This window comes from Dufourea novaeangliae, unplaced genomic scaffold (assembly GCF_001272555.1).
Source record: "Dufourea novaeangliae isolate 0120121106 unplaced genomic scaffold, ASM127255v1 scaffold8, whole genome shotgun sequence".
In the NCBI taxonomy this organism is placed as follows: domain Eukaryota; kingdom Metazoa; phylum Arthropoda; class Insecta; order Hymenoptera; family Halictidae; genus Dufourea; species Dufourea novaeangliae.
The window spans coordinates 6,087,358-6,114,646 of NW_015373923.1; the positions used below are offsets into that span (position 1 = coordinate 6,087,358).

The 27,289-nt window shown below is 40.1% G+C and overlaps 1 protein-coding gene across 1 annotated transcript in view; it reads left to right on the plus strand.

The window, feature by feature from the left end:
• Nucleotides 1-1,026: 1,026 nt before the first annotated feature.
• Nucleotides 1,027-27,289, plus strand: part of LOC107194789 — a 91,229-nt gene continuing 64,966 nt past the window's right edge. The window contains 1 exon segment of the mRNA XM_015584489.1: nucleotides 1,027-1,173. The gene's annotated coding sequence lies outside the window, so the exon portion shown is untranslated.

The window sequence follows — 27,289 nt, forward strand, 5'->3', positions numbered from 1 at the left end:
TTCTTACACTTCGAATAAAGTTTCGAGCAAACAGTCTTGAAAAGTCTTGAGAATATTTTCCGCGATTCTCTTTAGCCGTGTTGTTGATCTTGGTCGATAGAAGCTTTGTATCTGTGGCCCTTAAAGTCGTATCTTCTGTATCTCTTCACACTGATTATTTTAATGATCTATTTTTACTTCGATAGCATTTGCTTATTTCTTGTCTTCAACTGTAACTATACAGCAAGAACGTTGGATATTTCACCGGGCACTCATTTACATATATCGTTGTTCTTTTACTAAAAATTATAACTGAAAAAATAAAGTAAACATATATGACATTTTCTCTTTATTTTAATGCCCAGAATCTACGCTGTGAACACAGCGCATATTTTTTATTAATACTATGACAACCAGCTAGTTTCGCCGGTAACTTTCACCGGAGGCCCGCTGTTGTTGTCAGGAATTAACAAAATATAATTTTTGCTATATATGTATCTGAAAAAAATTCACTAATTTTGAATATCCGAGAAGTACTAGGTGACCCTCACATGGCGCCACTGTCGCGTCATCGGCCACTAACAGTTTGCACTCGCATCACGCCACTGTGGCATCATCGGCCGTTGTAGTGTCAATATCGATTCCATGACAATCTGTCAACACTTCTGTCACGGTACCTACTTATATTTATGCAACATACCCGACAAAAATTTATCGGATCGGCCTTTCGACCTTCTGAAGCAGGCTGCACTTCGTTCTGATCTACGCCTTAATCTTCTACCCGACACCTCAAACCTTTCACGTAATTTCATAAAAGGGACGCGCGAAAAGCGAAGGTATACCTGTTCCCGTTCTCGGGTATTCACACCGACGTCTGGGCACGGAGAACTTCTTTCCACTGTTAACCAATAACGAGTTACCCCAGGGATCGGTGTGTGTAACATAATTGACGCGTCGCGGGGAGACTCTAATCTGCAACGTGAACGTTCCGCAGGAGGCGACCCTGCAGACTGTATATTCCCGCGTTAACGAAGATTATGAGACCGTTGTAAAGAGGAAAAGATCGTATCCTCGATCGCGACTAAACGAAACTAAATTCGGTACGATAACCCGTCGTCGGGCCGTTGCCCTCCGACACCGATGACGCCCTAGCAAGCGGAGGCTGTGATTCAGTTATTTTATTTTCGTCTCGAGGTACGTTCTTGACAGTACATATTTACAATGCACTTAGTATTCTTGCGGTCATTAACCGAAAACAGAAATGCACGATCTTTCTGTTTGGTTCTGAAATTGAATTCTAGGTTATGTACAATGGAAGAAAAAAAGTACCCACATACCGATGACTTTTACCATCGAACGATAATACTGTTTTCAGCGTAACGACAAGTTAAAAATGATCTGTGTTAGGCTATAATTCGATATAAAACTGACTTGTTCTCTAATATACTTTGGAAATATCTTACATTAATTCTTAACTTAATGTTATAGTGAAAGTAGTATCGTCGATACGTAATACAAATTGTATTTATGGGTTATATGGTTCGTTCTAGGTTATGTTCATAGTGGGTACAGAAAGTGTTTTCAGCGTGAGAGATTTAAAAGATGACGTAATGAAATCAGTGAGAAATTATAATATATGGGGATACCTACATTGTCATGTATGAATGATAATTCCGATAATTTGTAACAATATTTTTCGATGTAATAAGTTGACTCGTCTATGGATTCGCGAAAATGAACGATTATGAAAGATCCCGTAAAAATGAGATATGTCAGTGAATAATCGACGATTTTCTTATCAAATTCAAACTTTGTTCGTCATGTCAAATGCAGATATTTTAATCTACATATTATGGCTATACAACTGATCGCGCATAGATACACCAAATGAATCGTTCTTCTCACAAACTGGCACACAGAAATTCGTGAAATTCCACTATACCACATAAATAGGAAGCAACTTCGAATTATTAAAGTCACTGAGAAATTTCTACAGAAATACAAAATGTCCCTGCGGCTTTGCAGGCGATCCACGTGTATTTCAGAATCGAACAGGTGTCTTTCAACCGGCCATCCGAGATCCTATCCGTTTATTATCACGGCAATTACCGTGAACTCTAAGTGCCCCACCCCTAATTGCTCACCGCAGGAAGGGGTTAGTAGCTGTTCGCGAAAAATTACCGGCTCGCCCGCGGCCAGATGAACGGGGTATATGTAGATAAAACAGCCGCGAAATTAATTAACACGACGACGGAGAATTTTGAAGGCGTGTTCGAAGTTCCACTAATTAGAATTCGCCGAGGATGAAACCGCGTGATCGCGGCTTAACTGTGTTCGCCGGCACCTGCAAGAGGGAGACAAAGTGATCCCTCCCGCGTTAGGCACTTTGAAACAACCCTCTTCGGAGGAAAATTAGTGAGGGCTAAACGAGAGACGGCGGATGTCTACAAAGCGTCAAAACGAAACTTCCGTGTTCATTAATTCGCGGCGACGGTGGTTCACTTTGAGCCCACATTCAAGATAACCAGCAGACGTGTTTGCCTTTGGGATTGCGATATTTATTCCGTATCGTAGTAACAAGTCGCAGATTCGAGGTATCAAGCAAACTCGCGTTTACCCTCAAACGTAATCAAAACGCAACACTTTCCTCATCGATCGTTAATTATGTTTTAAAATAATTATAATGCTTTTAAATAATTATACGTCAACACTACCAGCCTCCACCATGTTCATCCTTGGAACCAAAATTGACTTGTTCGCATATTTTCTTAAAGCTTACGCAACTTTCTTATTAACTTTCTTAACTTTCCTCCGAGTAATTCGATCATCGTAAATTCCATATTTGTTTATGAACTAAGTTCCATGTAGCAGAGAGTAACTGTTGTCGCTAACATTCGAAAATTGATCCACAAGTGACATTTCTACCAAAAGAACTTCCAAAAATCCCCGACTAACGAGTCCATAAATCGCAAAAACACCATAAAACATAACGTGCAACACCTTAACGCCGTTTCCGTAATTTTAAGATCGACGGTCGCGTGAAGAATAAATAACAAAAAACCGATTTTATCAATCCTTATCAACCCCTAAATTTCGTCCAAGGAAATTCGTCTTATTTCACTTCCGTATCCATTATTCGATATCAGAAATCTTATCGGGGGTCGGATCGGAAGTGAGCAAACGTGCGACTGGGCGATAAGGGGGCAAGAAAAGTCGCGAAGCGGATGACAGTTGGACGTTCGATACTTAAAGAGGGTATTGCTCCACTGTAAACCCAGATTCTATTTCTGGCACGCGCAGAGCTTGAAACGACGTTTGCGATTCAAGTCGTCGTTGCACGATTCTCCTGCAAACGTGTTCTCTTTTTTTTTTTGTGATTCTTAAACGTTCGGTCATTATCATAAAAGTCTTCCGGGGCAAACTGTCGACAGTCCTCTACGAAACCGTCGCTGTTACTCTCAGCGAGACATCGTTTGAAGCGAAGACCATCCGAAAGAGTCGTTTGCCCCTCCTCCCACCCCCTTCAAAACATCGTCAGCATTAATGGATCGGTAAATTATTAATAGCGGTTAGCTCATGTCGCCGCCATTTTTACGGCGTCCCCTGAAGTTACGTGGTACTCGAGGAGGTCGATTTGCTCTGAGGCATACATGAAAAATGACTTATATAGTCTGGTGAGAACACGGAGTCGTTAAGAATTTTCATTTCTATTTCTTACAACCCCCCGTGCTTGATTCTACGTTTTATATCTCTGTTCGGTCGAGTAAAATTCGGTGACTCGCGCGAAACACCGGGAAACTTGGATTTTCACACGCGTCACAACGGGAATACGCGAAATTTCGTAAACAGAAGTCTCTATTTCAGTATCGTCGCGAAACTTGCGGTCGCGTCTATCAAAAATAAATGTCGAAAAAAGCCCTCTACTCTAAATAAACGTCGAGGTTAAAACGAACGCAGACGTCACACCCAGAGGATGTAGTTCGGATAAGAAAAACAAACTGCCAGAGAGAAGATATACAATGTAATAGTTGAAAAAACTTTGTCTCTTGGAAATTTATTGTGCTGTGAGAGAAGCATGAATTTTTCGACGTCGCGTTGGTAATTCATACATCTAATACTATCTACCATGATTATTAATAATTTACGGTTGCAAATGTGATTAGTGACTTCGGTGATATAAAGATATGTTATTTAATATGAATAGGCATACAACTTTATCATAGCTGCTATAACATAAAAGAACAACAATAAATAACAGTGCAAAGGAGAAAGCAAACAATGTAACACTGCACGGTGTGTTCCAAAAAGTTATAGTACTGTCCTTAATTCATAAAACAAATTAGGTAGTAACGATGTTTTCCTGCCTATGTATAGATTGGCAATCGTTAGATAGAAAATACAAGACGATCGATTATCAGAACGAACATTTTCCAGGCAGGAATCTGCCTAAGGGATCACGTGTACTGAGATTTACTGACACAGTTTACACACAGAGTGTGACAGTTCTGCCCCCCTTCCCTGAGCAGTGAACCGAGATAGATTTCAGGCCGGGGGAAGGGGCGCCAGACCCAACGTGACCGGCCAGGTCACGTTTCAATCTTGGCCGCACCCTTCGCGCATCGCTTCAGATCCAGATGGAAATATTTCGGGATCCTTCGCGGTCGTGAAAAGAGAGTCGTGTACCGCAAGGAAAAGTGGCCCCGTATTTTATCGGCACACATGTCTCGGACAGGGATTTCGCGATTGTAAGGAGGGGAAGAGAAGCTTGGTTATCGTTGGCACAGACCTACCAAGGTGAGGACGGAAAAAATGGATGTGGAGAGTGAGAAAGACGATGATATATTTAAGGCGGTTCGGTATTCAAGAGGAAAAAAGAGGCGTGTTTGTGTGTCAAAGGTGGAATTCCGAGAAAACGAGGGCTGCAGGGTAAAAAATGGGTGGAAATACGCGAAACATCTATTGGAGGACGAAATAGATGTGTAAGGTACAGACGATTAGAGTCTTTTGATTGCTCCAATATTGCTGTAATATTAGTTGACTGTAACACACCAGTTTTAGTAAATACTATTTTGCTGTAAAAATTTTATAGTTTCTATCGACAGGAATGGCATTTTATTGAAATCGTTTATATCGATCAGTACAGTAGTACGCTTCTCCGTTGATCTCTACAATCTTCTAAATTGTTCAACAACCTTCGAGGGCTATTTCTTAGAGGGTTCAACCTCCGTTTTCACAAGCAGAGAGGGCTTCAACTCGGATCGCCGATTTTAGTGGAACTTTTAGGACGTGTATTGTACAGGGGCAGATACTCGAAAGTTTTTGTGTTATTTGCTTTCAAAGTTTCCCAGCAGTGATTTAAATACAACTTATATTGCCCGATTATTTGCGGGTATTGTAATATTTAGACAGCGTCCATGGTTTCTACATATCGTCACGACCAGAGTTTTAGATACGTCCCTTCCAAAAAATATTGTGACGTATTTGAACCCTAACGTGTCCTATAACCTAACCAGAAACCGAGCTCTGGTCATCTAAAACTTCCTCAAATACACGAAGATAAATTTTTCAAGGAACGTAGTTGTCTATAAATAATTATGTTCAAGTTATATATGGTTTTTTTTATATTAAATTTGTGTTATAAATATATATAATTTTATTTCATACTTAAACTCTGGTCGTTACGATATAGAAACCACAGACGTTGTCCGAAAGCTACAACACCTACGAATAATCGGGCAACATAACATGTATTCAAGTCACACCGAAATCAAATAACTCAAAACCTTTCGACTATCTGTTTCTACATAGGAGCGATTTGTAAAGAGGAAGACGCCTACTCCACATGTCCTGAAAGTTTCATGACAATCAGTGACCCTCTCGTTGCGACCTCTCCCTTATCTTGTCAGTTGATCCCTATACTCCTGTAAATTTTCTAAGGAATCTGCGTGGGTTATTTCTTAGGAGGTTCCGCCCGTGTTCTCAGATATCACCCTAACGTCGTGTACAAGTCATGTCGACTAGACCGGATGGGAGAACGTCACAATAACGGCGACACTCACGGGGAAATAAGAAAGGAATCTTTCTCGTAGCTTGCGTAACAAGCTCCGAGACAATCTTCCATGAACATATTCCCTCCGATGCCAGAAATTCTTTTATCGAACCACGCTGCCCATTGTCGCAGGGGTTCGTGCACCGCCCGCGTTTCGGAGTGGCGACATTTAAAGAATGGGGAGACCGTAATCTCGCCTTCCATTCAACCCCTCGAAAAGGGGCGAACGCACAGGAGAAAGGGATCTCCGACATATCACCACGATCCCTCGGGTAACGTTGTCCAACAAATTAAAACATTTTTTCTGTTCTACAACCTCCAGTGGATGATCCTCGTCAAATATATTTAGGAAACTCTCCTGTATCTTTTCAGAGTAAATTGTACTTTTTACGTAATACGTCATTTTGTGCCCAGAACTGTGCGTTTTCACAGAAAGTCATGGGTTTAATCCTTTGCCTTCTAACATCGAGTCAGACTCGTGGTGACGATATCAAAATGGATTCAACAAACAGAAATATCATTCGTTTTCTTTGCACCCAAGTGAAATACTAGTTTGCTAATATCAATATTTACGTTTTAGAGTAAATGTACAATTGCGATAAGTACAATTCCTTTTGTTTTTGGGGAATTATTGATAATAAAGTAATTATGGAGACTGTAGAGGATCAGAAAATCATAGGGTAAGGGGTTATTAAACTTTGCTTATGGATTGGTGTTTAAGAGATGACACTTTACAAGGATTACTCAGTGGATGTTGCAGATCGAAATTCGTGTTGAACAGTGTAATTGACGAAGAAACACCGATTTACTTTATTCGATATCGTTTGCCCTAGGGGGTAATCCTCCATTATGGAATTAGGTCTCGCGACACACGCTCTCTCCGTAGATGCTCCTTCAAAGAACCGATATCCGCGACAATGAATCTTTCGAGAGCAGGATTATTTGCCGCTTGAAACTAAAACCTTGTGCGACGAGGTCGGGAAATGTAAATCCTCGAGGCACCTTTTCTTTTTTCTTCTTTCTCATCTCGACATTAGCTTATCGACTCGACTTCATTAAGGTCCTTACTTTAACTGCACCTCGAATTACTTTGAACGACTATTCATTTCTGGTCTGTTCTTTGTTTTCATTGCATAGGAGTTACGTACGCGTCCTTGGTTAAGTTTTTTAATGCTAGGTCAGGCAGCTTTTCAGTGACTCCTGGTAAATTGTTTTCCTTTATAACAGAAGACACTATTTTATTGTTCATCAGCATCGTAGTTTCAAGAACGAGTGCACTTTGTTAATGCCTTGAAGCTGATGGTCTATCTACTCTTCTGAGTTTGGTGTCATTTAGAGAAAGTATAACTCACATTTATAGATTAGAAGTACCTTTCAACCCTCCGTCGTCATACTGACAAGGAAAGGCACGGAAGTGTCCCCCTCCGATTTTGATGAAACTTCGTATGTCTGTGAAGCAGTAAAAAATACGAGATACGTATTTTTTTGTATCGGCTGAAACGCGACTTTAAGGGGTGAAACCATCCCTCGAAGTTTCGACCCGAAAATATTATCTTAAAAACCAGAGGAGATACATGAAAACTTCTAATGGACAAGGTTTGCGGTTTTTTATGTAGAATAATATAGTGCTAACAAATTGTCCAAAATATAATTTGTTTATAACAAAAAAATTTCGGATCGAAACTTCGAGGGATGGTTTAACCCCTTAAAGTTACATCTCAGGCGATACAAAAAAATACGTATCCCTTATTTTTGACTGCTTAACAGATATACGAAATTTTATCAAAATCGGAACGGGACCCTTCTGTGCCTTCCCTTGTGAATCAAGTCGATTCAAGCCAATATTCTTCAGTCAGATGTTGTTTAAAAACTGCTATACAATTACTTATTTGTTAAAAATTCAGGCTTGAAAGGGTTAAAACTCGTGATGATGTAAAACGTGTATGACCGTTTCCTGTGCAACAGATATCGACCGTGTCGCCGGTGTTCAGATTCTCGTCTGTCGCGCGATTTCGCAAAAACGATCGGTTCTGTTTATACGAACGGGAAACGGGTGTTGGCGCAACCGACGGAGGAGCGACCGCTCATCTGGAGTGCATTCAGCCGGTGGCGGTGGCGTAAATGAAACCAGACGTGCCCGAGAGTGTTCGGTGCTAATTATAATTCGCTCGAGGCTCCCGTAGTCGCGAGGAGTCACGTAACACGAAAATCGACGGGGGAATTCATTTCGAGCCCGATTACGACAATTAAAATCTGTCGCCGTGGGCCACGTCGCGTGTGCCCCTCGATCGGTGTCTTCCGTGGTCCTGTAATTGATCACGGACCCTGCGATTCCGATCGACGACGGTCGTATTTACGATCGTGAACGTCAGCGTGGGACGGGCCATTATGATTGGTCGTCGTTAATCGAATCGAAACGTTCCTCTCGTTATTTTAATGAAAGGACAACGGTGCACAGTTTCACGGGATACTTAATATTGAATGAAAAACATTGTATACTTATAGGAATTATGGAGTGTTTACGTAAATTTCCATTCTGACGAACGAAAACATTTATTTTATCGATTAACCTGTTAACGAATCAGTTCGTTCAGGTTTGACCTCATCTCTTTCAGCGACTTTTTATTTATTTGTGTGTTTACCTACTGATTTTTGTACATACTTAATTTTATCATAATATCTGGTGGTAATGGTACATTGGGTTGTTCGGGAAGGTCGTAGCATTTTGAAGAGGAGAGTTAAAATTTATATTGTTCAAGTTATATCATGTGCTACTTTCTTTTTCAGTAATTTCATTCTATCAATTATATACAACTTCAATTGTTTTAGCTAAAAATAATACTTCAACCTATATTTGTTGTGTTTGAAGTATTATTCTTGGTACAGAATATTCTATGGATTCGAAGGAAAAATCAACTAATGAGGCAGTCTAATTGATTGGGTAGATGTTATAAAATTTTCCCAGTTGAGGCGGTGTAATTTGTTTTACAAGTTTGATGGAACGTAATGAAAATGGACTTTGTGCTTGTTCATACGTTCCATCGGTATTCCCTACAGAAAACAACAAAAAGGAGCAGCCAGATGGATATCAAATATATCCATTCCACACCTGAAAAATAATACCTGTCCACTGTTCAAACGATTTATCCTTTGTTCAGTAAAAGTGCTGGGCTTGTAACGCTACGAAAATTCAAAATAACTCAATATTATTATACTCGTGTTTGTTGCAGCAGTAGAGAACTTCATTCATCTTGAACCGAGTCGTTCAATTTAAAAGTGGTGTAGATCTGATTTCTAGAAAAATAAAAACAAGGTATTGAGTTTACTATGTTTTTCCATGGTAGATATTCGTGTAATTCCGCTGTCTAATAATATAGGGACGTAAAAACGTCAGAAAATGTGAATTCTTTTTATACTACAATGGCCCTGGAGATATCCCCTCCGTTATATTCACTCGTACCGCATTAATTACAGTAATTCATTATGCTGTTCCTTTCGTACTTCTGTGGAACGCAGTCAAATTAAGGAACTGGAGGTATAATTCAATTATACCATCTTCCAGAGTAATAAACGGTATCCTCTGTTACTTAATTTACAGTTCAGAAATGCCTGGTGATAGTTGAACTAACTTTATAGGTACTTGATATTTTTACTTTTTCCTTAACAGCACCAAAATCCTCAGAAGATGTTACATTTCGAACTGCTTCGCACATTATTCCAACCCCTTTAAAAATAGATCCATGTACCCTCACGAGCAAATTCGATTTCCGCTATGGGAAAAAGTGGCATAGGGGTAGGGACTCGTACCACTTAGTAACTTTAATTCAAGTACTAAAATAAATGTTAAAAAATATTCCATGGTCAACCAACGATAACCTAAATATTCAAACAAAGAGGAGTAAATACCAAAAGAAAAATAATAAATTTCAGATAGTGGTCGTCAATCAATTTACGATAAATTGAACTTCGCAAATCCGCAAAGGCTTAGCAAGTAGTCCGATGGATAACCTAGTGCAGACCCGATCGAGAGCAATAAATAGTCCATATCCCAATAATTTCCCTCGACTTTTCCTATAATTAACCGACTCGACCGACGCGGAATCGCTCCCCTATTATTTCGCGACGCGTCGAATTATCGGGAAACCAAGCCCCCCGTTCCGGGCAGCCAGTGTCGCTCGTTAACGTTTCACAAGAGCTTCATTAAGGATGAAAAAGATCGACGCGATAATCATTGTTCAAAGGTGAACAGGCGGAAACGGCGCAGAGAGGCGAGGAGGCATAGATTACGTAACAGGGCGAGCAGGGGAGAAACAGGTCTTTTCCTTTGGCGTCCCATTCTTTTCGTTTTTTCTCGCCTTCTGTCTCGATTTCTAGACCCTTTGTCGTTGATAAAACAGCTGGCTAGAAGAAAACAGGATCCGAACGACCCCTCCGGATAAATGAAAGGCAGAGAAACGGAACAACGGTTTAATTCGGTCGACGAAGGAAGAGACTCTCCTCGACCCTTGTGTAACGCGTAATTACGAATTACGCGCGGTTGAAGGCGAAGGTCGCGAGTATTGAATCTGTAAATCCGCGGCGACCAATGAAAAAAAACTCGAGCCTGAATTGTAATTGAAACGAACAAACGAAAGGGAGGTGGGTGGTCGAGACGTGGCTTTGTTGCGATGGGGAAACGGACACGCTCGCGAAAATGAGAGGAAGGAAGAGTTATATATTTTTTTGTTTCTTTGGGATTTGTAGCGCTCGCTTGTGGGAATTAATTTTTCTGGTACTTGAAACGAATTCCGAGAGTAAATTGATCGTAATCCTTTTAATTCTTGATTGCGGAGCGGATGTATGAATGTGGGGTTAAGAAAAATGCGGCCATTTTTGTTAGACGTGGAAATTAATTACTAGTATTAATCCTCGGACACGAGACTATATTGCGAATTTACACCAACCAGCTATTGCTTCCTCCCTTTGTTTTCTAATTTACCATTTTAGTTAAAATGTTATTTCTCACTTTTACAATTATCACTATTGAATTTCTGAGGAAATTTTACCCTAAAAGATATGTAATGAGTTCTGTTTGCTTTTATCCCCTTCAAGTTCTTAATCATCGAAAATTCCAAATCCCAAGTCGCACTGGTGCGGTGTTTATGTATGCTGAGGAGGGGTGTGGTTTCTGAGGGTTAAGATCAATAGTACTCGACTAGGGTTCAAGTTGTGTGAAATAGCCATTTCTCACTCGACACAATTTACGTATACATGAACTGCATTGCAAATAATTATTAATTACATTTAGGAACAATATTTACTTTTACGTAGAAACGTAGTAGAAAGATAATGTAAATAGAATAACCAAAAGGTAATCGCAACAGAAGCTGCGAAATATCTCAGAAAACTGTATCTTTATAATTTCTTTAATCCAATTACACTTCGATTCCTTCGTCTGTCGGGGAGAACTCAGTCTGTAAAAATACTTATTTGAAGACATTTTCGTAAGCTTTTCACTCCAATTTTCACCGTTCGTTTACCGTTTAGTAATCCTTTCCCAACGACCAATTGCTCAATAGCCTGAACACACCCTTAAGACCTCGAAGGGTGACTGGGTTGTTCAGAGACGGTGCAAATGGGCCATAAAATGCAGAACACGCAGTTCCACGATGGAAAGGGAGGTAGCGAAATTTCCACGCAGACGAACTAATCGATTCCTTGATTTCATCAATCGGATAACCGGAGGTCACGGTAGGAGACATGCGCTAACACCATTAGGTTCGAGCATGCTAATCCGTTACAGGTTAGGGAACGTAATTAGGCTTCGTCCCCCTCAAACTGTCAGCCGTCGAACGACTCTCGATTAAATTATACATACAACGTTAGTACGCAGACATTAACTTGGCATCGCCGGTTTCCATTGATTTCACTTTCAACGTAACAATACGGAATTGGTTTCCTCAAGGCGAATTTATTTTCGACTTTTTGAGAAACTATGATCATCCACGGTTTACATGTTCGAATGATTTGCGCTAACTGACTTATGCATTCACATTTGCACAATAAAATCGTTGTGTTTAAAGTGAAGCTAACAGCCCTAGGAAATAATTTCTAGACAGAATGTTGAATCGAACAATTTCCGCTAACGCAGTAAGTTTCCTGGTTTCGTACACCGCTGAAAAAGATATTTGAAAACGTTCCAGCGAAAATACGGCGAAAGAGATGACGTGAGCGTAAATAATGAACGTCTGTCATCCCGCGGGATTAAACGGGATCTTGGAGTTACTTCCGGCTGGGCCGAGCTGACACATGAAAATGAAAATTTCATTCGAACCTTCGGGAAATCCCCGTTGCAGACTGTGTAATTCTTAATTTCGGAAGGGGAGAGTCAGGCGGATGGAAATCCTCGTGAATCTCTAGCCAGGAGAGGTGAATCTTCCGTGAAATAGAGAGGATCGATATTATAACCGGTTGATGCGATTCTCCGAGTACAAAGTGTCGCGACGACACTTTCGAGAAGCCGGGGGAAAAGGTTTCTATCCGTTCCGCTTGGTGATTTTAATTGCGACCATCAATCGACTCTCCGATATTTACACCCCCTCGACTCCCTGAGAAGGGGTGAATGGCGTCCTCTTGGTCGTATAATCCTCTCGATCGAGGAGAAAGAAAGGGGGATAAAACAATAAAAGATTATTGAAGGATAATATCTGCTGTACCAATAAATAATCCATTATTCCTTTTCAATAAACTGGTAACACAGTTTAAATTTAAAACATTGTTTTACCCTTTTCGTTTCTCAAAATGGCGCTGGACATTGAAGAATGAGGACCAAATATCACTAAAATCGGCATAGGCTTCTGATTTCCTCGAAAATAGACAGATTATATTAAACAATGTGTAGTAGATTAATTTAATGCTAGAAGTACCTACTATAGGATTGCTAAACATGACGAACATTTGAAAATATTCACATTTATAAATTAACTATCTCCTTCGTTTTTATATTGCAATGCATAATAAACTTTTGAAAATATTCAAATTTGTGAATTAATTAATTTCTTCGTTTTCATATTGCAACGAAAGTTGTGAAAGGTCTGAGAAGATGCACTGATGTAACATTTTGATCATCGTTATAAGGATGTGTTAACCAGTCACTTTGACTACTCTGGTAGTTTTAATGTTATTGGTACATCTAATACAATACACTTTATCCGAAGAATTAACGGGAACCTGACCGGTGGAAATCCTCGAGTAAATGAAATTACCACGAGAAGGAAATATTAAAGTCTCTGGGACGCTCGACGAAGTTACGAGACGAAGTAAACATTCAAGTTCTCGTGCTCTTGCGAGAGCTAAGCGAACTCTGTAGGCGGATCGAATGAAAACAGTGTACTGATGACGATAACAATCAAACTGTCGTAGGGGAGGGAGAGATGTTACCCCCGGATACTAACAATTTAAAGGCAAACAACTTTCTCCCTCTGGAGGATCTTTAATACTCTGTACGGAAGCGATTCCGCTAAACACATCGAAAGAAAGGAAGACGAACGGGGGCATGTTCCTTGCTCGAATTTTAAAGACAAACCGATCGATTCTGTCCCTCGAACTCTACGAATAATTTCGATTACTTTAACGGTGGTAACGAAGGATAATACGATTTATTTGCATTAATCTTTCTCGACCTGGGCAGGCTCGTTTTCCTTTAATTCCAGAGTTTCGAATTTGATTTCTGCCCAATTGTGGGACGATTCCCGGCATGCACCGAGTAGAGAATTTTGAATGAAACGAGGAAATTAAATTTGGGGTCTGCAAATGTTGGGAAATTCAGGTATTCCGTAGGAACTGTTCAAACGTCAGCCAGCCAATTCTGTTCTGTTCGAATACAATTTTATCTATTATCAGTAGATTGTGGATGTTTCTGCAAGTATAGAGTTTTCTGGATAAATTTACAGACACTGGAATCAAATGAAACTTTCTTCGCTTTATTAAAGGTTTCGCCCCGTAAAGTCGCACCTCAGCCGATAGAAAAAAATACGTATCCGTTATTTTTGATTGCTTAACAGACATACGAAGTTTCATCGAAATCGGAGGGGGACGCTTCGATGCCTTCCCTTGTCAGTCCCATATGCCATATAAATATTAAATGATGTTTTTTCTTTGAACACCCAGTATACACTAGATATGCACTCTACGGAATTGAGTCGTCGTCGCAATCGAAAGGATAGAGGAGATACGCGATATATCGAGACCCGTGGCTGGGCTAAGAAGCTCGTTTCTGGGGACGAACCTCCTCCTTCGGGTTTGATCGTTGCGTGTATAATTAAAATCCCCCCAAGTTGTGACGGCGTTTCCCCGGCACCTACTCCGGTGAAATTGATTAATTGCTCCCGCGACAGGATGAGACAGGGGTTACACGTGCATTCGACCGAACGTGTGTGTGTGGGGATATATAGCCCCAGAAACACGATGGGGGATTGTTTGCGTTTGACATTTGGGAATGAAGACCGCCGGACAGGGAATAAAGGGTTCAGGGCGAATTAAGGAACGTCAATTATAGCTCTGATTCGTCGTTGAGGCGAATCGTTCTGTTCTACCGAGTGAGTGGTTTCGTAAATAGAGGGTTATTGTTCAATGATATTGTATTTGCGTAGAAGTGATCTTCTTCTAGAGACGCAAAAGGAAATTTCCTCGTTCCGATTGTTGAAGTCACGGAAAATGCAGTTACTCTGTTAAATGAATTTATTTCAGTGATTTTGATTATTAAATATTTATGAATATTTTTTATTATATAAATCACTGAAGTACTTATCAATGCATTTGATATCATTAATGAATATGCTTATATGTGACGAGCGACGCTTGAAATCAGATTATTGGTTCGAATCCCATCGACAGTAATCGCGTGGAAACTGAAGAAAATATTCACGAAGGATTTTGAACATCCAAATTAATTCATACTTTAATTTACTTTCCGACTATGTATTAAAAAAAAAATCGGAGAATAAATATAAAATAGCATGTGGTTGGTGGATAAAATCATTGCAAAGTGATGTTACATTAATGGACAAAGTGGTTTTCTTCTCTCGTGAGGAATTCAGTTTCTACAGTTTCCCAACTTCACCATTAGAACAACGGTGTGTGTTACACCCAAGTAACAACTGAGCTTATAAATGAATTATTATTCGAAATCACAGGCTGGATTAAAGGGTAATTCCCCCAGCAACTTTATAATTTCAATGTAAATGCCCTACACAACGTGGCCGAAGGGAAACACTGAGTAATTTCGCTGGGTTTTCCGGAATTACCTAACCACGATGAAATTTAAATTATTTCGTCGAGTTGATTTTTCGGGTTGTGTAAGTGGTGTCCGTATTTACACGCGCCGCTGCCGGGCCGATTTACCTTCTGCGGGGATACCTATTCCCGGGGAATAGACGAGTATTTACACTGTCGCCGTGCATCTGTCTCGGGCAATGTTTCCTCGGCCAGGCCGCAGAAACATTACCAGCGGCGCAGTCTGGTCGCGACATATCCAACCGGTGCAAACGCAGTTAATTCGCGCTGGAAATAGACTTTTACAGTCGATCTAACAGCCTGAAGCGGTTCGAATCCTCTGGAAAAACCCGATACGAAGAAATTGTGAATAATTGTCACTCAGTGATTGCGTCTGTATATCTAGGACATTAGTATCAGGTGTACAAATTAATTCCAGGCCTTTGCATCGAACCAATTGTAATATCCATTTTAAATTCGAATATTTTCCCGCCCTTTTACATGTTTCGAGTGGCGAGTGGAGATTTCGATCTTTTTGATCTTAAGACGACTCTATCGGCCTGAAGTTGCAATTTTCTTCTCTTTGTAAAACGGTACCTTTTCATCGAACCAGTTATATTTCCGTTTTAAATTTAAATATTTTCCCGCCCTTTTGTGGTTTTCAAAGGTCGAATGGAGATTTCGATCTTTCGGGTAGACGACTTTATCGACTTGAATCTGAGATTTCCTTTTATTATAAAATGATGCCTTTGCATCGAACCAGTTATGCTCCCTTTTAAATCGAAATATTTTCCCGCCCTTTTACGATTTTCACGAACGGAGATTTTAATCTTTCGGATCTTGAACGACAATTTCGAGTTGAAACTACCTTTTTCTTTTCTTATTGAACGGTGCCTTTGCACGAACCAGTTATATTTTCGTTTTACATTTAAATATTTTCCCGCCCTTTTGTAGGTTTCAAGTGTAGAACGAAGAATTTGATCTTTTGGATCTTAAGGCGATTTTATCGACTTGAAACCGCCATCTATTCTTTTCTTATAGAACTGTATCTATTTTCACATGTTCAGTGTAATAGAAATAGATAGTGAATGAAGGAAGACTTCTAATTTTGACAGAGTGATTCACAGGGAATGTTCTGAATGGCTTCTTCCTGTAAGGATAGAAGCCTCGCAGCGTTGCCTCGCTGATTGCTAAAGGATACACGAATGTTGCTTCGCTACTTTAAACCGTTCGACGACCTGAACCTTCTACACACTGTCAACTAAATATCCTGTCCAACTATTCAAATTTCCATCATACACTTTAAAAGGTCTGTAGTTTCGGATCAAAGCAATTATTGATACGTAAAATACCTTTTTATCCCCCAATAACAGGTAGAATATTCCTCGTTTCTTCTAGGAACACACCCCTTGCATTCTCTTCTGCGCGATGAATTCATACTCTGTCATAAATTTAATGTCACAGTACTGAAACAAGAGGCAAAGGAATTAGTTTGACGTTTCGCGATTTCGACATTTTTCTCTTTTATGAATGAAATCTTGTGCACCGACCGTGAAGACGAAAGGCGACGGGAACCAAAAGGAATCTCTTCGGGTGGCTTTTTCTCGATTTCTCGGTTGCATAGAGCCACCTACGTCCGTATACCCAGGAATTCATTAAAGAAGTCGCGAAAGAAACGGGCGATGTCTTTGCGAAAGGAACCCTTTTGTTTCAGTGGAGGACGGTCGTAGTTCACAGAACGAACACGTTTCCCCGACAGATATTACGGTCACCGGAAGTGGTTAAGATACTTACGTGTCGCGCCACGTGACTTGTGGAAACCGTTTCGTCTTCTTTCGCGCGAAAGTGAGAAATCTTCGCTACAGAATTGTGATATACATTTACGTTTTCTGTGTTTTACAATAGGTCTAGGATGTTTAAAAGATAAATGATCACTTATTTTACCAATACGTAGTCCACTGTATCTTCTAAATGTAAGGCGATATAATTGCAAATTAATTTTCTCGATTTTACGTTGAGCAAAAATGGTACAGGGTGTTGGGAAATCATTACGAATATAAATGAAATCGTACAGATCCTTGATCTCCATAAAAACGAATTACTGATTTTACCAAAAATATAGTAGACGACTTATTGGTAATTACACCTAATACATGATAATTGTTTGATGAGTATAATGAGTCTCCGATGTTTTTACCACTTCTAGAGTGGTTTATATATTTACAATAATTATTGAATATTTCTAAGATAAGACTAAAATGATATCATCAAAATTATCTACTCGAATACCATTGATAGCTTCGACTATATGTAACGTAATCGAGTAAAAAACTGAAGAAAATATTAACGGAGGATTCTAATATGGTTCAGTGACCATGATTTCCATGAAAAACGTCAGACGACGTATGTCAATGTCGCGCCTTCGCGCAGCTCTTAAACGCTATTTGCATTGTCGCGTCGTCTCGCGCTCCGGAAATCGAATTGAGGACTCTGGTTTCGTATAAACGTACAAACACACATCAAGCTCCGTGCAGCAGCTTTTACGTATATCGTTATCTTGTCGAGCGTTTCAAAAATATTGCCAACATTTTTTCCTCGTTCCTCCGCGACGCGACGCAGCGCAAAAGACTATTTTTAATCGTTAAAATACCCACCTTGACGAATTTCAATTGATTTATACGATGACCCAGTTTAGCCAACCAGAATTTGAATAAATAAATATACGCTGTTATTATCGTTGGCAAACTGTCGGAAATCAACCGCGTGTGTGTGTATTTTCTGACGAATTGCTCGATAAGAAAATAAATATACAAGGTAGCTATCTTATAATAGCCTTTTTAGTGGCATTCATATTAGATCTCGATTGGCTTTCAAAATTATCAAGAAAATGTCCGGCACACATTATTGACTTTGTTTGACAGTAATTGTCAACCAATGAATCGTGAAATATTTTCCAGAGGGGATAAAAAATAGGGAAAATGGAAGTAACGACCTTCTGACGGGACCGTATGCTCGTTACTCCGGAAAAGAGAGCATTCTGCCTGAAGCACGCGCGAAAAAAAATGCGATAATCATTACAGAATTTCCTTCGACGATCCCTCGGGGTTCCTCTTTTCACAGACGGAAGAAGAAACGTAGAGGGTAAGCTCAATTTTCCTGCGTCATGGTGCAGGGAAATAAAATATCGAAAGTCCATAACTGTCACGTTTATCCTGAGGGTTAATCGAACATAGAGAATTTCCAACTGAAATCAAAGTCCATAGAATTTATATAAACGATCTCAATAAACTGCTGAAACGGAGCTCGAAACAACTTCCGAGCCTTCGTACACTCTTCAACAGTCTGCGAAAATTGTATTGCAAGTATGTTTTGATTTCATTTTAGAAAAAACAATTTATAATTCTTCCAGTTCGGTACATTTCAAACGCAACTAATTTAAATAAGAAATACACGATCTTCGATATACGTATCCCGGAGGAAAACAGTGCTCTCTGGCGGCGCTTTTAAAATCGTCACACAGCGATCGTTGAATCCGTTATTTTATTCTAATTTTCCACTCCGTGGAACACGCAAAGAATCAGAGAGAGAGAGAGGAATAGTGAAAATTAATTCCAGTCAGTCGAAGTTTCATTACTCGACGGAACGATGTTACAGAACAATTTTACGTTCTCTCTCCGTTATTTTCTCGGTAACGGGGCAACGTTGAAGTCAAATACCCCGGGGTCCACCATCCCCCTGTACCTCTACGTGTATGCGTGTTCCTCGTCCATTATAACTTTTGCATAAACCAACGGCCTCTCGGGAATTTCACGATACCACGGTGAAAATATCCGCCTTCCGGTCGTCGGCGGAAAATTCACGGGTGAACCGGCGGGTTTAATTTCGAATCGCGACAATTCGAAATGCCCCGTATAATAACACGTACGCCGAGTCAGTGTGTGTATACAAGGTGTCCCACGCAATTAGGACAGGCGATATTATTAAAACTATGGGAGGTGGAAGAAAATTTGACTAGGAAAATTTTATTGACAGAAATAGAGGGGTTTCAGTGATTACAAGGTCACCTCTATTTTTTTTAATGGAACTGTATTTCCTATTATTTTGGGACACCCTGTGTAGTTACATTTAAAAAAATAGAGGTGACCTAACATATAGGGAAGAGTTGCCTATATTGGACCGGCTCCTAGATTGGACCATTTGTGTGTCTCTATAAAGAAATATATTTACAGATTTTCCGTTGGGTATATTAATTTAAGGAGCGGAAATAAAATATGCGAGAACAGTGAAACAGGTAATTAATTTGTTTGTCGTTTCACGTGCTATTTCAAGTGAATTTCATTTTACACCTTGTAAGTGCCATAATTTTAAATAATACTGGTATAAACTTTTTTCCGTTTCTCTTTGCATCCTGCGATGTTCTATGCGCGTGTAAGAGAGAAAAATAAAAAAGTGGTCCAAAATAGGCAACTACGGCATATGATACACTACCCGAAACCACTTTTTGCTAAATGAAAGTTTCTTCTACCTCCTATCGTTTTGAAAATATAGCTTGTCCCGGTTCCGTGGGACATTCTGTAGATAATCATTTCGTGTGTGTAGAACAGTCATTAATTAAATTTCCAGCGATGTACTATACGGATAAATTTAATTGTCGCGCGGTTAAGCTGGTCCGACTTAATTGTTGTCCACGAGTCGGCAAATGTATGTATAAAACAATGAACAATGGAAGCTGTGTGTTTCAGATTCCATAATCCTCGGTCAGTTGTTTCGCTCGATTTATTTTATTTTTGTCAGAGGTAACATTATGAAATTAAACGGACAAATTATGGAATTAACCATCTGACTAAACATAGACCGTATCGATTAATCCAAATGTTTCTACCATAATATCTACCAATAAAACTAGATTCTGGGATTGGTTCACAGCATTCGATATGACTTACTGTTTCCTCTCTGATTACAAAATATCAGTGAAGGTGAATTTCACTTCGTGTAATTCTTGTCCATTCTTACTCTACTGAACGCGTTCAACTATTTTTTTTTCTTTTTTACTACCCCTTGTTAAAGATCAAGAGGAGTAAAATGGTACACACAGTAACTTGTTACTTGTTTGGTCGATACAAGAATAGAAAAAGCGACCTTCCGTGCGATCGAGAGAAGAAGAATGCTTTTAAAGACACACTTTGGTCGAGAGAGTGGAAAACCCCCTGAAGGGGTATTGGTTCGGCGCGTCGAAGTTCGATTTCGTGGCAATTAGGAGCGTTTCGGGCAGCACCCAGGCCGAAGGAAGAATGGGCTCTCAATGAATTCGGCCACCGGCCCACTCACCCTCTCCATCATCAGAAAGTAGGTCGAACTATGGGGGAATTGAAATTCGACACGATCCATTAACAGACTCGGGATCGACGCGTTAACGAGGTCCGTTGGAAACTGATGCATCATCTGCGTCGAATTAATATCCATTCTTCGCTCTCCTTAAATCGCCACCCCCTCCCCAAACTTTGTTTCCTTCGGTTTCTTCCGAAGAGGTTTCGTACGTTAAGAGATTGGAAATAAAAAGTCTCGTTACATTGATTGCATTAGGTTAGTAGAAAACACAGTGGCAGATTCATCGCTGGAGTGCCGATTTTTATGTGGAATGAGATTTCCTAAAGTAATTCATAAAGACACAAGACACATACTGATATATCAATCTCATAATTTTGAAATAACGATTTAAGGGTCTGGGCGTTAAAGGGTTAAAGAGATGCTTGTTTATTTCGATGGTTTCTTACAAAACAACTAGTTCTGCAATAAGTCGTAAGATTTGTATATTAATTAATAGGTGATAAGATTTCCACCTTACCAGTTAAGGGTTAACGTAATTTCATAAAACGGTGGAATTTACGAAAGCCGAGTCGTCGATACGAACAGTAATCACGGAAATTGGAAAACGAATAATATTTTATATCCAACCATTTCGACGAACGTGAAAACGCATCAAAAGGAATGTAACTATAGCGAGTGAGGTGTTCATAAACACCATACAGTACTTCAGACTTAATTTCCGTTTCGGTTACAGCCAACTGACAATTTTGGCGTAGTAAATCGCCACGATAACGAGTTTATTCCGGCCGCGGCGTTATTTCGTTGGATGCAGCTCTTGGCGTTTGCTCAACTTGTCGCGATATAAGTTTCGAAAATGCACGAATCCGCGTATCATTTTCCCAGATTGCATCAAACGACGCTTATATCATCGGCTTGTTCTTTCCGTGGTCCGCAAACGAACCGCAAATTGATAAAAATACACACGACAGATTGCTCGACATTATTTCTCTGGAAATATGGATGTATTACGTTCAACGAAATCTCTAGTTGCAATCGATGCAACGACAATCTATACTAATTAATAATTGTGTCGAGTAAAAAGTGTGCGGCTTATAACATTGATGATTAAGAATTAGCTATAGTTGTGATGAAGTGCATTTTTTGTTTGTCCTCTCGATTTATTACAAATATTATGCTATTAGCATGTGAATAAAAATTAAACGTTGACGATATAGGCATTGTTGGTTGATATGAGAAGTATATTATAAAAATATTGTTGGAGAAACATTTTAGTAGAATTTCATCGTAAAGGTATGGAACACGAAAACAATAGCGGGGCCATACCTGGAATTTCAATTTTGTCGAGTTAACCAGTTCTCCAAACTGAAGTCCGCTGAAACACGAAATTTTTTACTACACTAGAGTATACTGAGATGCATCGATTGACGGAAGAAAATGTAATTTCATTAAAAAAAATTATGGTGACTTTAAGTTTTTATTAAATAACAAAGTTTTCTGTTAATTTTTTCAATTGCAATTTGTTGTCACATGATTACGAATTTTTAACTGAAAACCTTTTTCATCAGTTTATCGTTTATCATAGTATACATACCTGTTACTAATACTTATTCATACAAAAAAACATCCCTAGTAAGATAATATTTTTTTTTAATTTCGTACGGGGATCGGTACACTATGATTTGCACTAAAGAGAAATCATCGTGCTTGATATTCGGTTAAATGGATCTCGATCTCGTCGGTGCAGAACAGCGTCGTCGCATGAAAACTGGTCCCGTGTCCGTCATTTCATTAGAAACGTCGAGCTCGGAGACGCTCCCAGACGCCTTTTAAAAATAAAAACCAGCAGCAAGATCGTGCCCGCGCGAAAAGAGAGTGCTCCCCGTTCGACAAAATGGAGGACGCCGCGGCCGGGGAAGCTGGAAAGGGTCGGCCGCTCGTTCCCGAGCGGCGGCACGGATGCAGCCTCGCGGACAGAAATAACCATGGGCACCATGGTCGCGCATAAAGGGATTCCTGTAGTGAAGCGAAGGACGTTTCCCCGTTGACCCGAATAACGTGACCCCGTAGCTCCCGGTCGCAGGACCGCCGCCACCCGTACCGTCGACCTGTGCGTCGAGCTCGACGACCTGCGTGGGCGTGTTCCCGACCCGCGACCTACCTACCTACCTACATACCCACCTACCTAGTTCCGTCCGGTGTGTTCCGCGGTTAATTGAAATTCGAGCGTTGCTAACTCACGTTTAATTGACCCGAAACCCGATTGCTACGTTCCATCATGATATCTTCCGGTTGAGATGGTTAAACACGGTTAATCAACGCGGCTTTGCGATCGAGAGCGTGTTTTACCTTTTGGTGGGTTGGCGAGAAATGGTAGAAGACGAGTTGAGTCGTCCTGCTTGCGGCAGGCATGAATATCCAGTAAATTCTGGACGATTGTTCGAAGGCACTGAATATTAAATATTTCATAAACTAATGGCCATGTGCGGCTTAAATAAATATCAGTGGTAGATAGATGGAAAGAACACTGGAGGATTCACTACTTCTGTACCGTAACCCAATTAGGATATAAGAGACAAATTCGGGGTGGTCGTTCTTTCGCAACAGGTGTTACTTTTTAACGTTGGGGTGACCAGTTCAGTGGTCTTGCCGGGTCACGATGAATTTTCCGAAAATTAATTATAAATGGATGAATGTCGGAAATTAGTTATGATACATTCTCAGAAGACGAGTTAACTCGTCTTGGCAGGTGCAGAAGAATTCTCAGAGGACGAATTAACTTGTCAGGCGAAGATACAGTTTCAGAGGACGAATTAATTCGTCTTGCGAAGTGAAGAATAATTCTCAGAGAACGAATTAACTCGTCTTGCCAGGTGAAGATGCATTTTCACAGGGCGAGTGAACTCGTCTTCGCCTATTAAACGTCTGTCCCTTCGAGCGCTTACGAACGCGCTCCAATGTGGCGAACAACGGTTGCACCGTGAACGCTGCTCGGAATTACCGCGATTGATCTCTTCCCTTTCGCGGTACTCCACTTCAGTGCATTACGCGTTTAATTCGTCGAGGACTCGTTACGAGAACTATTAATCCAAGAGGATATTACCTACATGTTGCGTTTGATACAGAGAAATCGAGGCACTGACGATCGTGGGTTTGAGGTCAATCTATTCCAAGTCTCTGTTACGTGCATCATATTGGATCCCTGCGGCAGATTTGTCAATTTTCTACCGAAGTTGTAGTTCAACAATTCCGATACATAATGAGAAATTTTGTGCAATAAGAAAACTTTAGTATTAATAATTTTATTTCAGGATTTCGAAAGTTACTGTTAAAAATTTGTTTCGTCACTTCGTCCAGCTTTATAATCAATATTGCGTTTGAACCAATATCACTGTAGGAATTCACGTTTCAGTTGAGATTTCATTCGAGAAGTTCGATTTTTGTTTTAATTCCGGTGAAGTTTTTATCAATGTATGATATCGGTTATTCTTGATACCGCTGGATACTGGACATTCTCGATCAGCGCTGGAACACTGGTCATTCGGTCATGGTCGTCACCGATCAATCGTTACCACCAGTGTTCCACGGGGACATCGGTAGTTCAAGGAGTTCTATCCTCACGGCCGGAAGTTCCCCATGGGTTGAAAGTTGATTCCAACACGCTCCGTCGAGCCTGGAGGCCTGAATAAATGTACAAATGTTTGCTTTCCATGTCTTTATTTATCTTGCTGAACGGAAAAGAATAAAAGAAAATCGAATCTCCTTGGATGAGATCGTCGATAAATACTCTTTTACCCCGAGAGGCTCCGAAAAACCACGTTTTGACCTCATTTCTCAAATCAAATATCCCTATTTAATTTTCTCGATTGCTACAATCAACCAAGTTAACAAGAAACCAAATCTACAGAAATTAGTAAACACACTTTGAGCATTTCTCATACAATTACATTCGAAAACACTTATTTGGTTACAAATATTAGACATTAACGATATTTTATATTCGTACATGATACAAAGAATTCTCGTAACTCTTTACTCCGACGTTTCTTCAATTTTAACTCGTTTTCTATACCGAAAACGGAACCGAATGGATTTTTCCCTCGAGAAACGGCTTTTACCGTCATGACAACACCGTTCACTTGGAGAACGCTCGAGGACCGCCCCACCGAAGGGGGTTCCGAGTCCTAAAATTTGATTTACGATTCTCTGTTGGCCAAGTGAAAGAGGGATGCTTTTCCCCCCGGTCCAAGGAAACGGAAAGAGAGTCCGGATTTCTTTCACGATCACGGCGAAAGGAACGCAAAACGAGGTTTCAGATTATGGTATTATTACCTGACAAAAAGTCAATTTCCCCTGTTTCTTCTCTTTCTTTCTTTCCCTCTCTTTGTCTCGTCCTCTTTTTCCGTGTCCAGAGTCGTTCGTCTGTAATAAGAAAGGATGCTCCCGATGGTTTTTTCTTTTAACTTTCGCCGAGGGTGGGCTACGGAGGGTTCGTTGGCCTTGGCCGAGATTTTTTTTTCTTGAGGCCTCAAAGGGGAAAAAAGGGGCAGCCGACATGATGTGCTCCTGGACCAGAAACACTTTTAATACTTCGGCCTATTTCCGAGCGAGTAATTTCGTTGTCGCTCGAAAAGCGGCTTAACGCCGACTGTTTCGCCTTGTGATTTGTTCGTGGAGCTCTAATTTTTTATCGAACACCCTGTCAGAATGATTAAAGGACCACCGTAGTGTTGGGGGCGGACGGTGTCGAGACGATGGAACGACTGTTTGACTTTCAAAACAGGTTCTTCTTTATCTTTATTACTGACATTAGGTACTATCATTGTCTGTACTATTTAATTCTTTATTACTGACGTTTAATAAGACGAATAATATACATATTTGATTTTTCTATTCTTTGTTATTTATGGTCGTATCGATCACTTGTTTGGGTTATTAGTAGAATGCAGATTGTTTAGACAAATATATCTGGGCCCCAGAGCCAGAGTGTATTAACCCTTTAATGCCCAGACTCTTAAATCGTCATTTCATAATTATGAGACTGATATATAGACTGCGGATTTTTATGCAAAATACCATTCTATTAGACACTAATAATAACATGTTTGGATTAATTCACAATTAACTGTACATGTTGATACGATTTAGGTAGTTTAATGGTTTTGGAATTGTTTTAGTACCCTTTAAATCGTCGTTTTGAATAGAAAGTGAACGAATATGCATTGGCCTTGTGATTCTTCGAAAATGTATCGGTATCATAGTATTCTTGTTAAATTTAGCCAATCTCATGAAATTCTCCGGGGTACCGGAAGGTACGGGTTAGGTTTGTACGCATACCCGGGTCAGGGAGCAGCCTCGGGCACTGAATGCTTACGTATTTACCATCAATAACTTCCGTCATGTTGCTGCGAAAATTGCGAATTCGAGCTGCGTGAATTAGGAGTCAAATTAGCGAGGAACCAACATCTTTATTAATGTTGGAAATGTTAATCTTCTGTCATTTAAATACCCTAAATATTTGCTGTTTCATCCAATACTTTTTATTTTATTGAATAATATACTCTAAGAAGATTTTCTAATTCTCAGATAAAAATTTCGGGTTCGTAAGATACGAGTGAATGAATTTTTTTTTAGTAACGTGTATTCTAAGACAGGAAATCTCGGAGAATTTTCCCTTAAAGAGAAAAAGATCCCGGTATTTCTGGCTTATATGAAGTCCCGTGAATCTCACGTATGTGGAAACTTCCACAATGAATGTACAACAGGAAGAACTTTAAAAGTTGTCGGGAACTCAGGATGTTGGCATGCCGGATCAAATAGACGCCCACGGTGAATGGGCTTCGTAAATGTTAGTTAAGTTGACCACGGTCTAACAATATTCAACAGTTTCGAGACAAATCGTGTCTTTAGAAACGTTAATGAATCTAGATACTAGATCAATTATAGCCGGGTCAACAGCAATAAGGACACCTTCAAAGGGCCATTCGTTTCATTTAAAATGATATTAAACTACACACCCCGCACCCTTAGTATCAACGGAATATTTTTTATCACAACTCCAATTGGATACCACCAAACAGTCACAAATACTCGAATAAAATAAAGTCTTCTGAATGGTACTTGGTAATAGTAAATGTTAAACTCAGCCCTCTAATACGCCGCAACCCAATATCACAATGCATCTCCCAGCATCAAACGAATACTTCTTCATCGCAATTCTACTTCGATACTACCAAACAGTCACAAACTGTCCAATCAAGTAAACTCTTCTAAATGGTAATTGATGACGTTAATGTTGCCTGAAGATCACAGTCCCCTAACACACTCCAGCCCCAACATCACGGTGCAACCTCTGAACGATGGGCTGTCTCCCTTGTTTACGCGGATGATCCCATAAATTCACGGTCCCGATTCGAGAGCCCATAACCATGAGTCTGGAAAATGGAATCCTCGAATTAAGGGGGTCTCGCCAGCCAGGGACTGGCCTCAGCTAAATCACCACACGCGCGTCATTCCGCCGGTTGAAAATTTGCGTATACGTACGCGTGATTTCACCCTGACACACATGGATCCACAGACGCAAGATATGTACATAACGCCGGTGGGTTCCAGGGGGAGCTCTTCGTAGCTACATACAGTGAATGCCTGTTTAATTGACCCCGATACGAGGAGTTTAAACAATGC